General features: G+C 31.3%; 1 protein-coding gene across 1 annotated transcript in view; it reads right to left on the bottom strand.

Moving 5' to 3' along the window:
- Window positions 1-13,487, bottom strand: part of LOC148303259 (uncharacterized) — a 133,416-nt gene that overhangs the window by 65,691 nt on the left and 54,238 nt on the right. The gene's annotated exons all lie outside the window — the stretch shown is intronic.

Here is a 13,487-nt window from a genome sequence, read left to right on the forward strand (position 1 = left end):
GACGTTTTTGTTTATGGTTTTTCAATAAATATGATTCCACTGTAATTTGTTTATAATTTAAAAAAAACTGTTTTGAAATTAACTCGATAAATTAATACATTAATATTTACCCAAAATACAAGATAATTTTAAATACTTTTAAATTATATGCTTGATTTCTTTACCATTTACTTTCAGTTGTAAACTTTTACAAATTTTATTTATTATTTAATTTAAAGTAAAATGCAAACAAAGATATGTTTCACTTGCTTCGGAAAATCTCTTCAAGTTTCATTTTAGCGAGTTTGTGTTTTCACCCATTAATGATCGTTGTACCCCAGAACTAGCCATATTTACTTGAATAAACTCAAAATTGATTTGATTCATCAAAGATTTTATTTTAATAAGTAAAATATGAACATAGAGACCTTAAACGATGAAATCAAGACTGCACTAACAGAAGGACTAAAAGAAATCCTAATAAATTCCCATACCACAGAGAAAAAACTCAGTCAAAACACTGTCAACATGATGGCCAAACGCCGAAACCTCGCGGGAAATTCAACAGTAAACCAACTTAGAGAAATAAACAAAGAAATTCGCAAAATGACACGTAAAGACTTAAGGCATTACAATCTACAAGTTATTGAAAAAACTATTCTAGAAAACAGTAGTAGAAAAGTACTTATGTCTAAACTGTCGAGCGGGAAAAATGAAATTTTCAAGTTGTTGGATGAGAATGGAGAGGTTGTAACAAACAGAGAAGAACTATTAAATATTGCTCTTAAATTTTACAAGGTTCTTTACCAATCGAAAATCCCGAGACCAGCTGAGTCTACCATCTACAGTTATAGGAGAAGAGGTCCAATCTGCAATGTCGGATCGGAGGATCTGCCTAACATAATTGTGGATGAAATAGATAAAGCACTTAAGCAAATGAAAAACAGGAAGAGTCCAGGAGAAGATAACATAATTCCCGAAATGCTCAAATCAACCAGCCCACATTTTAGGGAAATCTTGGCTCTCCTATTCAACAAATGCCTAGAGGAGGGATCTATACCATTAGATTGGTGTAATGCAATAATCATTCTTCTTCATAAGAAAGGCGATGCCAGAAAGTTAGAGAACTATAGGCCTATCAGTCTCCTCTCACATCTTTACAAGCTTTTTACAAAAATCATAGTCAACAGAATCACAGCAAAGCTGGACCTCTACCAACCACGAGAACAAGCTGGGTTTCGCTCGGGATATAGCACAAGTGACCATCTGCAGACCCTTAAACTGGTGATAGAAAGGTATAACGAATACAAAAGACCACTTGTGGTGACTTTTGTTGACTATGAGAAGGCTTTCGATTCTGTAGAGATGTGGGCCATTTTGGACGCTTTGAAAGACAGTAGAATAGATGAGAGATATGCGACCCTCCTGAAAAACATATATGGCAACGCTACGTCAGTAATCCAATTACACGACAATACGGACAAGTTTGCTATTCAGAGAGGCGTAAGACAAGGGGACACAATATCTCCAAAACTCTTTACACTCACTCTAGAAAATGTTTTTAAGCGTCTAGATTGGAACCAAAAAGGCCTGAATATCGATGGGGAGCGGCTTCACCACCTAAGATTCGCAGATGATATTGTCCTTATATCCGAGAGCCTTGATGAGATGACTGGGATGATTGAAGACCTAAAGGTAGAATCTGCCAAAATTGGACTCAAGATGAATATAGCAAAGACTAAATTGATGACAAACGTCAACATCAATGGGAATCTACCTATAGAAAAAGTCGAAAGCTATGTTTATCTTGGTCACAAAATCACCATCGGTAGAGACAACCAGACCAGCGAGGTGGATAGAAGAATAAATCTCTCTTGGGTAGCTTTTGGAAAGCTTAATTCCACATTCCGAAGCCCCATTCCCAACTCACTCAAGACAAGAGTGTTTAACCAATGCATTCTACCCGTCCTAACCTATGGCGCGGAAACAATGACTCTGACCAAGCAATCCTCCCATAAGTTGCAAGTTGCACTGAGGAGCATGGAGCGAATTATGCTTGGAATAACATTAAGAGACAAAAAAAGGAACGATTGGATCCGACGCCAGACACAGGTCTGTGACGTGGTAGAGCGAATTGCTTGGCTGAAGTGGAAATGGGCCGGTCACATAGCCAGAATGACCGACGACAGATGGACGAAACGTGTTCTGGTGTGGAGACCGAGGAACCAGAGGCCTCAAGGACGTCCACCGATGAGATCGGTGGACGACATCAGGAAGTTTGCTGGAAGACAGTGGATGGGGACGGCGCAGGATCGGGAGGAGTGGAGGCGGAAGGGGGAGGCCTTTGTCCAGCAGTGGACCTCAACGGGCTGATGTGATGATGAAGTAAACAACTAACCTTAAATTTGATATTGCAACACTAAATTGTAATTCTAAATTGTAAATTTAAAAAATCATTTCTTGAATTTTTTGCATATACACTTTGTGGCAAATTTTATAAACTTTTAAAAATAAAACTTTGTGTAAACCACTTTTTGTTGGTACACTTTTTTCAACCGGTTTCAACAAGAACCTTGTCATCATCAGGGTTTATGTACTAATTCTAAAACATTAAAATAGTCATAGTTAGGTTATAGATAATTACCCTTCCCTTACGATATCAAAAAGCTCTTGTTGAAACCGGTTGGAAAAAGTGTACCAATAAAAAGTGGTTAAAACAAAGTTGTTTTATTTTATAAAGTAAAAAAAAATCATCCTGATATTTTATAATCACGTCTTAATTTACGTTTGTTGTCAATTACAATTATGTTACGTTTTAATATAATTAAGTTATGTTCGAAACAGTGAAATTTGCTTCCTTGATTATGTAATTATCTTAGTGTCAAGCTAAATCAAGCTTTAAGGAGCAGACATATAATATAGTACAATAGTAAATTATTTACATGTAAACGGAGTACATGAATAGCAATACACAGGATACGAGTACCAGGAAGGTAGGGGAAGTGTATTCACATAGTTCGATGGCTTTATAACATGCCTTCAAGCGAGTGAATACAGACGACTGACAAGAGATAACAAAACAAATATCTAAAATACAATTCTAGGATATTGATGGCGGGATTGTCTTAGCCAATAAGTTTAAAATAGACTTAAGAACGTGTTTCTAAACTACCTACACAAATTCTTGTTAAACTATTGATCTATTATTTTTTGAAATCTCATCAAAGATGAAGAAGAATATGGAAGTCTGGGCATTTACGGGGCTGACGACCGTCATAGGCTGGTTTAAGTGATCACTTTACACACGTGTAACATTCACCAATTCTACCCATTATTGACAACCACACTAATCAAATTCTTAATTAGGCATCATTTACTTAATTATAAAAAAATGCTTTATTTTATAAAGATAAGTAAATGCTGCATATCTAAGATCAATTATTTACTATATCTAGTCAGAAAAGACATAAGTGCCATTTTAATTGAAATTGATTAATGTTTATAGTAGTCAGTTTAATTTCATTTCCTTAAATGACAAAATATTTGAAAACTAACAAAAATATTACAAATTACTTAAAAATTCTTCTTACCCCTTTGTACATACAATGGAGCACTGGATTAAAGAGGTTCATTTTAAATTTTATTTAACTTAATTTTATTGGAAGGAAAAACAACAGTTACAATACATGATAAATCAGAATACAAAAAAATATGTATACCAATTACAGTTTTTCACATTTATATATAAAAAAAAGTCTGTATTTAAGAAGAGATATGAGATAAGGATGGGATAAAGGGAGATGACATTTATGAAATGAAAGTAAGATGATCAGATCAGTAGGTACTTTAGGCACTCATATACTGTAATATAAAAAAAAATGTATAGCACGTGTGTAAGTGAAGGTGAAGGGGATGATTTGGAGGGTTGTATTTGACGTTTAATTAAGTGTCTAAAATAAACACAAACGCGAGCAAACGGTGCAAACAACGAGCCGATAATATAATAATTACATTATTGTACGTTTCTCTCAGTAATATTTCACGTAACACACTCATGTAGCTTGAAAATAATTTAATAATAATATTAAACGGACAAAAACACATTTTGTTACTGTAAATAAATACTATTTAAAGCTTCTCATGTATTAAGGTTTTTTTAATTTTTTTAATTTGTGGTAAATATAATACGGACAAAAACTCTTTTGATTGAGTATTTATACCTAATTGTTAGATTTTTCATTTTGATAATTTATGATTACATAAATTAAGCACCTCTTATTATGTACATAAACAGGTAATATACTCCTTTTACCTTATTATTTCCTATTTTTACTGTTTTCATTTGCCAAATCTCAATAAATGCGTACAAAATTTACCACATAGATATTTGTATTTTTTTCGTTTGTAAAAACTTTGAAAAAGTATACGATTTCAGAATAAGATTCGATGCACAAAATATGACTTTATTCTTTCATTATATTGAAAATTAACAGCGATAGGCAAGACACGGAATATGATGCAAATAACTGATGTTATAAACTGACCATAGATTGATAGGAAGAGGTTACTTTATGTTAAAAATCAGTAGCCAAATGCTTTCAAGAAAACATCTCCAACAATGGGTAAAAATAATCAGAAGAAAAAGAAGAGCATATTGTATAAAAGTTATAACGATGACGTACGCAGGAAACATTGTATACGAACTAATACAAAAGCTGGAAGCTTCCGTTAACATCACAGAGTATTTTCCCGTAAGGGAAAAGTTGAATAGCAACATTTGTAGCAGCTTTTCCTATGGGGAATCCAGTAATGCAATTTGCCTGGCAGTTTCAGGTAAACATTATGTTAAAGGGGCTTTGTGGAATTATTTCACATTGCAGTCGATTTTGAGTTCAGCAGATTCAATGGACCAGTTGTGTACTTGATCGTGTATAGGAGATGATGAACAACAGAGGATTAAACAATAAAGGCCATTGTTAAAAAAAGATTGAATATTGATGATATTCAGGAACGCTAGAGAAATCCAATTGGTATAACATCGAACAGATAAAATATTATGTATTTGAATGACTATCTACCCACTTATCAAACAGTAAACGTTACATAAGCTTTTAAAGTTATTTACAATATTTTGAGTGCGTCCAAATACTTGTTAACAAAATATGGATTATCTCCAATTACAGGATTAATTTTCACATTATTTTTTGACATCTCATCATAGATGATTCATCTAAATAAATCTGGTCAAATTATAAGCTTAAATAATAAAAATGAAAATGATACTATCTATAATTTATATTTGAAGCACTAACTTTGTGATTTTCCATTTTATAAATAAAATGTAGCTTTGTTTTAAAATCACTATAAATATTTTATTATAACTTAATTATAATGTCTACCGGTTTCGAAGCTACCCACTTCTTAATCAAGACTGAGTAATACTAAAACTCTATCTACTAAACAATATACAAAATATTTTGACGGTTAGGGAAATAAGCTTAAAATTATCACGGTTTAAAATACAGATATAATTTTTATATAGATACTTTTTTGATAAACTGTGGCCATATTTTATTGTAATCATACTTAATTAAAAAATATTTTAATTATATAGTTTAAAATATCTAATTTAAATTAAAGATATATCTCGATTCGGTTTTTCTCAATTAACTTGTTAACTCTCGGATTTCAACATAACTGGTAGTAATTACAGAGCAGCCTAACTCATCATGCAATATGATACCAGACATAATGTGGACCTTACCCGTGTAAAAGTAGGCAATATATGTACATAGGACGTTAAAACACACAGGAACACATATTATACGCAACCGTACCTCAATTTACGAGGTCGTGAATGATAAATAACCCTTTGTTGACGATTGACATAAAATTTTTGTGAACAGAGTATATAATTTAGTCAACCAGATAGGTAGAAGGTGATCGATAAAGGTAAAACTAAAATCAAAAGTGAGAGATTGAATCTCGAAAAAAAAATGAGTTCAAAATCAAAACTGGACATAAGAGAAACTTCGTTAAAAGAAAACTGTCTAAAAAGCCCGTCATTTGACTTTTCAGTTAAAAAAACCTAATTATAAGAACGGCCTCTTTTTAAAAGAAAAAATATCACAGTCCCTTGAAGTCCAGTCTGAAATCTAGTTTCGATTATATTACTATGACTAAAGATTTTTCACCTATGTTTATAAATCAATAATACCATAGAATCTTCATATTGTATGAAAATAAAAATTATGTCTTGAATGTTTTTCGCAGATACTTTGTGGCAAATTTTATAAAATTCATAAAATAAAACAACTTTGTTTTAGCCAATTTTTATTGGTACACTTTATCCAACCGGTTTCGACAAGAACCTTGTAAAACAATGCACAATAAAAATAACATTTAGGAATTTTTTAAATCATTTTTTTAAATCATATTTTTTAAATTGTATTTTTTAAATTGTATTTTCATATGGTGTACGGAGTGCGTGGAAGTTTTTGGTAAGGGAAGGGTAATTAACTATGAGTATTTAAATGTTTTAGAATTAAGTACATAAACCCTGATGATGACAAGGTTCTTGTCGAAACCGGTTGGATAAAGTGTACCAATAAAAAGTGGTTAAAACAAAGTTGTTTTATTTTATAAAATTTAAAAGTTATGTTCCCAAGATTTTAAATATGTTCAAATTCTTGTTCACAAATCACTTTTTTCTCCATTTAGGAGTTATTGCGTATATCCAAAATAAAGGGTTTTTCATAAATAAAAGCTTTCTTAATCGAACGAAGATAGCTCTTGTGAACTCATATCGCTCACTCCTTTCAAGAACGTCATAAATCAAAAATCGTCAATTTTCAGTTGTGCATATTTTCGGGATGCCCAGAAAATGTACTTTATCCCAGCAAAAGCGGCATATTTTTTACTTAATATTTACCTACTACAGGGCAGAAAGAGTTTTTTTTGCATTTCAAAAAAAAGGTATTGTTTAATTATTTTTTAAAATATCTTTAATATATTTCAAATGGAGAAAAAACTTTCAGGTTTTATAAACCTTAAAAGATCTGTTGCACAGTAAAAAGTTCAAAAAGTGGCTTGATATTTATTTTTTTACCATTGTATTATATTTTTAAACTTTAAAAACGTTCTCCTGAAAAATCAAGTTTTTTGATTTATGACGTTCTTGAAAGGAGTGAGCGATATGTCATGAGAGTAATGATAAAGGAAGGAGTTCCAAAAAAATCAGTAGTACGGTTGTCAATCATGGGTAGAATGGTGAATGTTCTACGTGTATACAATGATCATTAAACTAGTTTATGACAGGTAATTCGGCCTGTAAATACCCAAACTTCCATATTCTTCTTCAAGTTTAAGATGTCAAAAATCACAAAGATTTTTTTTTAGTTAGTCAGTTTTTTTAATATGTCTTTAAGACCCATGGTGATAAAAGTTCGGAGAAAATTGTATTACTGAAACATGGTGTGGATATACTTCACAAAGTAAAACAAATTTCAGCGAATTGTACCGAGACAAATAAAATTTCTTCATATTTCTAAACCTGTTGCTATGTCACATGTATTAATTCTGTAAGCTCCACGTTCGAGCTTTTTCTTGAGCTTTTCCCACGAAACTGTTATCCTGGGAATAATTCTGCAATAATTTTGTCACAGCAGCGGTGACATTTCGCGAGGGATGTTTATTTATGTTTACTGCGATTACTTTTTTAATAGTCCCTTATATGGCTGCAGCGAACGTTTATCTGGGAAATTCAGAAGTTCAAAATCCTCGGGAACAATCAGACAGAAAAATGAGATTATCTTTTTTTTGGAAAAAGAATAGAACGAACCACGAAAAGTGAATTTCTCAAGCTAAGTTTAATAAAAAAACACTTTTAATGCACTGCTGCCAAAAATGATGAATTAAATTATGTTATGAAATGAAATAAGTGTCTCTTGCTGTTTCACATTTGAATATTTAATTTTAGGCGATGAATTTGTGAAAGGACGATTTATTGACGTAACTCTCATTTCACCAACAAAACGTTGTTAAAATGGCAGTAATATTTTATTGCTTATCGCGTTGCTTACCCTGAAATACAGGCGCACGTTTATGCGTACCCAATATTTCATATTTGTTACAGCCTTAATTTTAGCCATTAAACAAGTTCAGGGATCAACAAAATACAAGATACTCAGCACTTCGTTTTTATGTTTTACTGTAGGAATCACAACCAGATATAACGAAATGCTTTATTGCCCATTAAACTGTACTTTTAGTGTTTCCAAACCACCGAGAAATCAATATAATTTGTTATAGTAGTAGTTATTGATTTGTAATATTAGTGTCATATGCCTTTATAAAAATACGGTAAGTAACTTAAAATCTGTGAAATTTATACTCAATCGTTAAAATAACGGATTCTCTACGGTCGTAATTTTTTTACAAATCTTTTGAAATGAATTCTGGCCAAAAAAAACTTTTAACTTGTATTGATCTCGTTGTACAGTGAAGGATTCCTTTTACGATACCAAAGATATTGTTATTTTATTGTTATATCATTTTTATATGAAGAATGAGTAGGCAAAATAAGACAGTCAACTACTGAATACGTCAACTCTTAGTTGTATGGGATTTGTAAGTAAAAATATTTTTATTTAGTTTCATTTCTTTACATAGTTTATTCAAAATATTATTCGTTTTCTTATTTGATATTCCAATACTAGATCGGTTAGTTCTTTATGCGTCTCTAGATCCTAGTCAAATTAAAAAATTTTATATTTTATTTTTATTGTCCAGCTCCATAGAGTAATGGTTATGGTTTGGGTTTCCGGGTTTGATTCGTAGAGGGTGAGGGGTCTAATTAAATATTAGTAATTTTTCAGTCTAATATTAATTTTATATTACCCTGGACTTATACCTGAAGGCCAGGATTGATTGTCTTTATGTAATTAATGATCAAGATAACATCGCGTCAAGACGAATAAGAGTTAGGAGAATGATAACATATTTTATAGATCTATTTAATGAAAGAAATAATAAATAAAAAAAAATTAAATGGTGAAGAATTACTAGTATTTAAAAAACCAACAGAGGTTTGGAAAAAAATAAAATTATCAGCTCTTACTGATGTAATCTTGAATTTTTATTGAATTCCTATTTTATAAAGTTGGGCAAAAATTTGAAAAAAAAATTCTTTTTTTTTTGACAATTTGGTAAAACTACATCTACATATTTGAAACCCAGATTCCCTTTTCAGTTTTTGTACAAATCAAATACATGCAAAATTCTGATTTGGATAGAAATAACGTATTATGCTCAGAATTCGTTTAGCTGGATTTAAACCTTCAGAATTTTTATTTTGGAACCAGCATAATGAAGCATATGAATTATTTCGTAGGATTTCGAATTCTTCGACCGTCGCTTATATGAATAATATTTTATGCGAATATCTATGAGAGATAGGATGGTATTAAAATGGGGTTAAAAATAAACGTTTGTAGGTGAAACAGCAGTAAGTCAAAATTAAAATTATGAGAATAAAATACTTGCTTAATTTTAAGTAAAAGAACTGACGATATGCATGAATAAACAAGCGTAATAACTGATAATATGTATAAATTCACTACAGTAAAAACTGGTAATTTGCATAAATAAACCAGCACTAGATTATTTTCTTGCATATTTTTTGCTGCTATATTGAGACACATTTTAAAACTTTATAAAATGAAACTACTTCATTGTTTTTAACGTCATTTTTATATACTTTTTTCCAATCAATTTCAATAAACACTTTGTCATCTTTAGGAATGAATATGTACATATCCAACCTTGAAGTCGAAAAAGGTGTTTATCGAAGCCGGTTGTAATAAAAGTGCTTATTAACAAAGTTGGAGATTTATTTTATAAATCACAAGAATTATTCCTTTTGAAGAAGAAGCTATTTGCTTTTAAATTTGTCAATATTATAATAAGGTTATAATATATAACACAAAGCAACGTTATTTAATGTTATTGAATATATTAATTAGCGGTTACATTAAAAGTCAAATATTCATTTTCATTTCCGAATTACCTAATTGTTGGTAAAAGTAACCACCCATTTAGAACGCTTGAGGGTGCTCTTTGATTTCCGCAAAGTGTAAGTTTAAGTGGGGTGCTCATTGTTTACTGGAATTTAGCTGAACTCTTAAATCTCCCAAAGAGGGTCAGCCAGGTTATCCTCCCCTACGCCTTCGGGGGTGAGGGGTAGAGAGGCTCTGCGTTGGCTCGAAATACGGACAGTTAGAGGGAGGCTCTGCACTCTTATTGTTTACGTGATCTGCCATATATTCTGGACCCTACCCTCCGAATCTTCCCCACCATGATAAGATATGTATGGTGTAGGTGTTTTTCATTTTCTTTTATGTCGAATCTAGTATGTAACAATACGTTTAAGCGTCAAGTCATAAAAAAAAGTATTTCTACTTCATAAATATCGAATGTGATAATTTGTTTTCAATAGTCTGAATTCATTTGTAATAATTTATTAATTTCTTACCTATCTACTTAATTATTCAGTTTTATTTTTAGCTATTAAGAAATACCTGACATGTTACTTAAAAAATAAGCTTGAAAGAAGATCTGTAGTCAAAAGAGGAAAATTGTTTACTTAACAATATTTAAAAATGTTAACTGTAATTGATATATAAAAATGACAATTCAAATAATCCAAATATATATGAGTCAAAATAATATTGAATTAAAATAAAATTATTACTACTCCCAAGAATCTTGGCAATATGGATGTTCAATAAGAAGCTTTACACAGTGTATAAAACGATTATTTCACATAAGTCCATTAATTGATTCGGCAGTCACATTGTGGTAATATCTAACCATTTTCAATTTTACCTGGTAATTACCACTATTTCAAAATAGAGGTGTTAAAAAAAAAACAAGAAAAAAAAAACTGATCATGAGCCCTGGAAATGTTTGGCGTTTCATATTACCTTCCAATAAAATGATGCTTCCTTACTGTTACCTAGTATGTTTTGATGCATTCAAGGTGCAAATCCAATGATTGAAAGTAATCAAATATATCTCATCAAAGATGAAGAAGAATATGGAAGTCTGGGCATTTACGGGGCTGACGACCGTCACAGGCCGGTTTAAATGATCACTTTACACAAGTGTAACATTCACCAACTTATCCATAATTGACAATCACACTACTCAAATTCTTGGAAGTTCTATATATGAACCTATTTTGAAACATTGTTCTTGAATCACTAGAACTTCACTAGAGACATCTATTGGTGAGATGAAAAGATGCTATTTATTACGCAGAAACTCTTTTATTAGTATGTGAGGTCCGAACCCTCAATTAGGACACACTCAAAATGTTGTAAATAAAAAAAATAACCTTGTTGTATTTGTGTAATACAACATTTAAATGTATCCCCTTTCATGACGTTATTCCCTCGATAAATTTTAATCAAGGGCAAAATTACGCGACAGCAAAGTTTACCCAAACTGGCATGTTGGTATGTATGTTATTTTATCAAACACGTTCCAACTACCCTAAAGTTTGTCCTACAATGCAGGTATCATTATGTCCAGTGAAGTGGGGAGACATGAGGCAGGAGGGAGAACTTTGTACCGAGTTTGAAATTGTTGTTTGGATACTTGGCCGCTAGAAGGAGTCACAATCTCCGAACGCCCGAGGACAGTTTCCAACATGAGAACGCTCTCAAACTCATTTCATGTAATAAATGTTACAAACCCCATTGGTTTCCCCTCAAAAGTCTCACTGGTAATGAGATGGCCAATTAAGATTTTATATCAGCTACTGCTCTACAAAAGACCGTGTAAAAATAGCGACACGGGCTAAAACAAAGTCTGTACAAAGCGCTAAATGATGAAAAGATCTTTTTTAATGTCTAATTTCTTTAAAGCGACTAATAAGAACGGCGAACGCATACATTTGTGAATAAATTACTAGGTTCATTTGAAGAAACTTTATTTGTGAAAAAATACTTGATTCGTTTGAAGAAATTGCGTGATTTTTTGTTGAACAAACTCAAATAATAGCACTGCAGAACTGTAACAAAAGTAATCTAAAGAAAGACGGGCGGAATTTCACAGCTGTGTATGGGGTTGGGAATGTTGATTATGTTTAATTTGCCGGCTACTTTTAATATTTGCTTCTAAGGAATCTGATATCGGATCTTAAAAATCGCATTTCTGTGTTTTAAATTATTACATGAATAAATAATTTTCAAAAATCAATTAAAAAAAATATTTAATCATTTTTAAATTTCAGTCGGTAAATACCACTATTTGTTTAAATCTGTTGTGATACGTGAAATGATACGTAATACAACGAAATACATGTCCTAATGGATTAAATTAAATTAAAATTAAATTAAATTAAGATTAAATTAAAAATGGATAGATATTATAACTTAGTGCCGAATCTATTACTGAAACTATATTAATTAAGTTAAGACTTTTTTTTGTGTTTATTTTCAAAACATAAAATATCCTAAAAAAACTTATTTTGAGATATTCTAAATAAGTATATATATTTACGAGATCAGCTCTTTTGAATTAGTGTTTAATACAATTTGAAATTTCAAACAAATCTAAGTAAATATTTGAAGTTGAACTCAAATTTGAACCAAGGAACTCAATAACTGAAAACCAACATGTAATACTTAATTTCTTAGATTATTTCTGGAGACTACTAAAAGTTTTAATATCAAAAGGTTAAAGCTGCACTGCAAAAGTTGTAACAAAAGTAGTCGCACGAATATTATTTAAGCTTTTAATTCGTTTGGTTATTATCGAATGGTTTTTAGGAGTGTTTTATAAACATTTATTTGTCCCTCAAAAAAGTTTTGTATCAAAAGTGCAAGTAAATATTGTGGTTGCATTGCATCATCATTTGCTCACTCAATGTCGGCTTATGAAAAAAATCATTAAAATGGACCTTTTCATCAATTTCTACCAAACTTCTAAGTTATGAAGTGAAAAATGGGACTGTATACTGGAGGTAATAAGGATTCGAGTTTAAATTCTCGAGCAAGAAGTATTTTGCTGTCATATTTTTTCTAGTGAGTGACTTCATGGCTGAAAATTAATTTTCAATTTATTGGAGCAAAATTATGAATTGAAAATGATAAACAATTTAAGATAGGATTACAGCAATAACTAAAGATGTACGTATACTGCTATGGATATATTATTTATGCATATAACACCTGCTAATTAAATACAAACTTACAAGTTCACTGAAGTTGAACGAAAATAAACTTTATAATTGAGTGCTTTAGTCCTTATTCGCAAACAAATTAACACAAGACGCCGTCTGAAAGGTCAATGTTCCCTATGTGTGGGAATTTCCACAAGCTTTTCAGGCGGCGCAACGTAATGGAAGCTCTTTGTATGAGGAACTTTTACATTCCGTGGCTAAAGGGGAAGCGACTAACATTATTACATGGAAAAATCGTGAGAAATTCTAGCAGGAGTGCTAT

Source organism: Brachycentrus maculatus, unplaced genomic scaffold (assembly GCF_059751285.1).
Source record: "Brachycentrus maculatus isolate JH-2025_06_01 unplaced genomic scaffold, ASM5975128v1 h1tg000378l, whole genome shotgun sequence".
NCBI classification, from domain to species: Eukaryota; Metazoa; Arthropoda; class Insecta; order Trichoptera; family Brachycentridae; genus Brachycentrus; species Brachycentrus maculatus.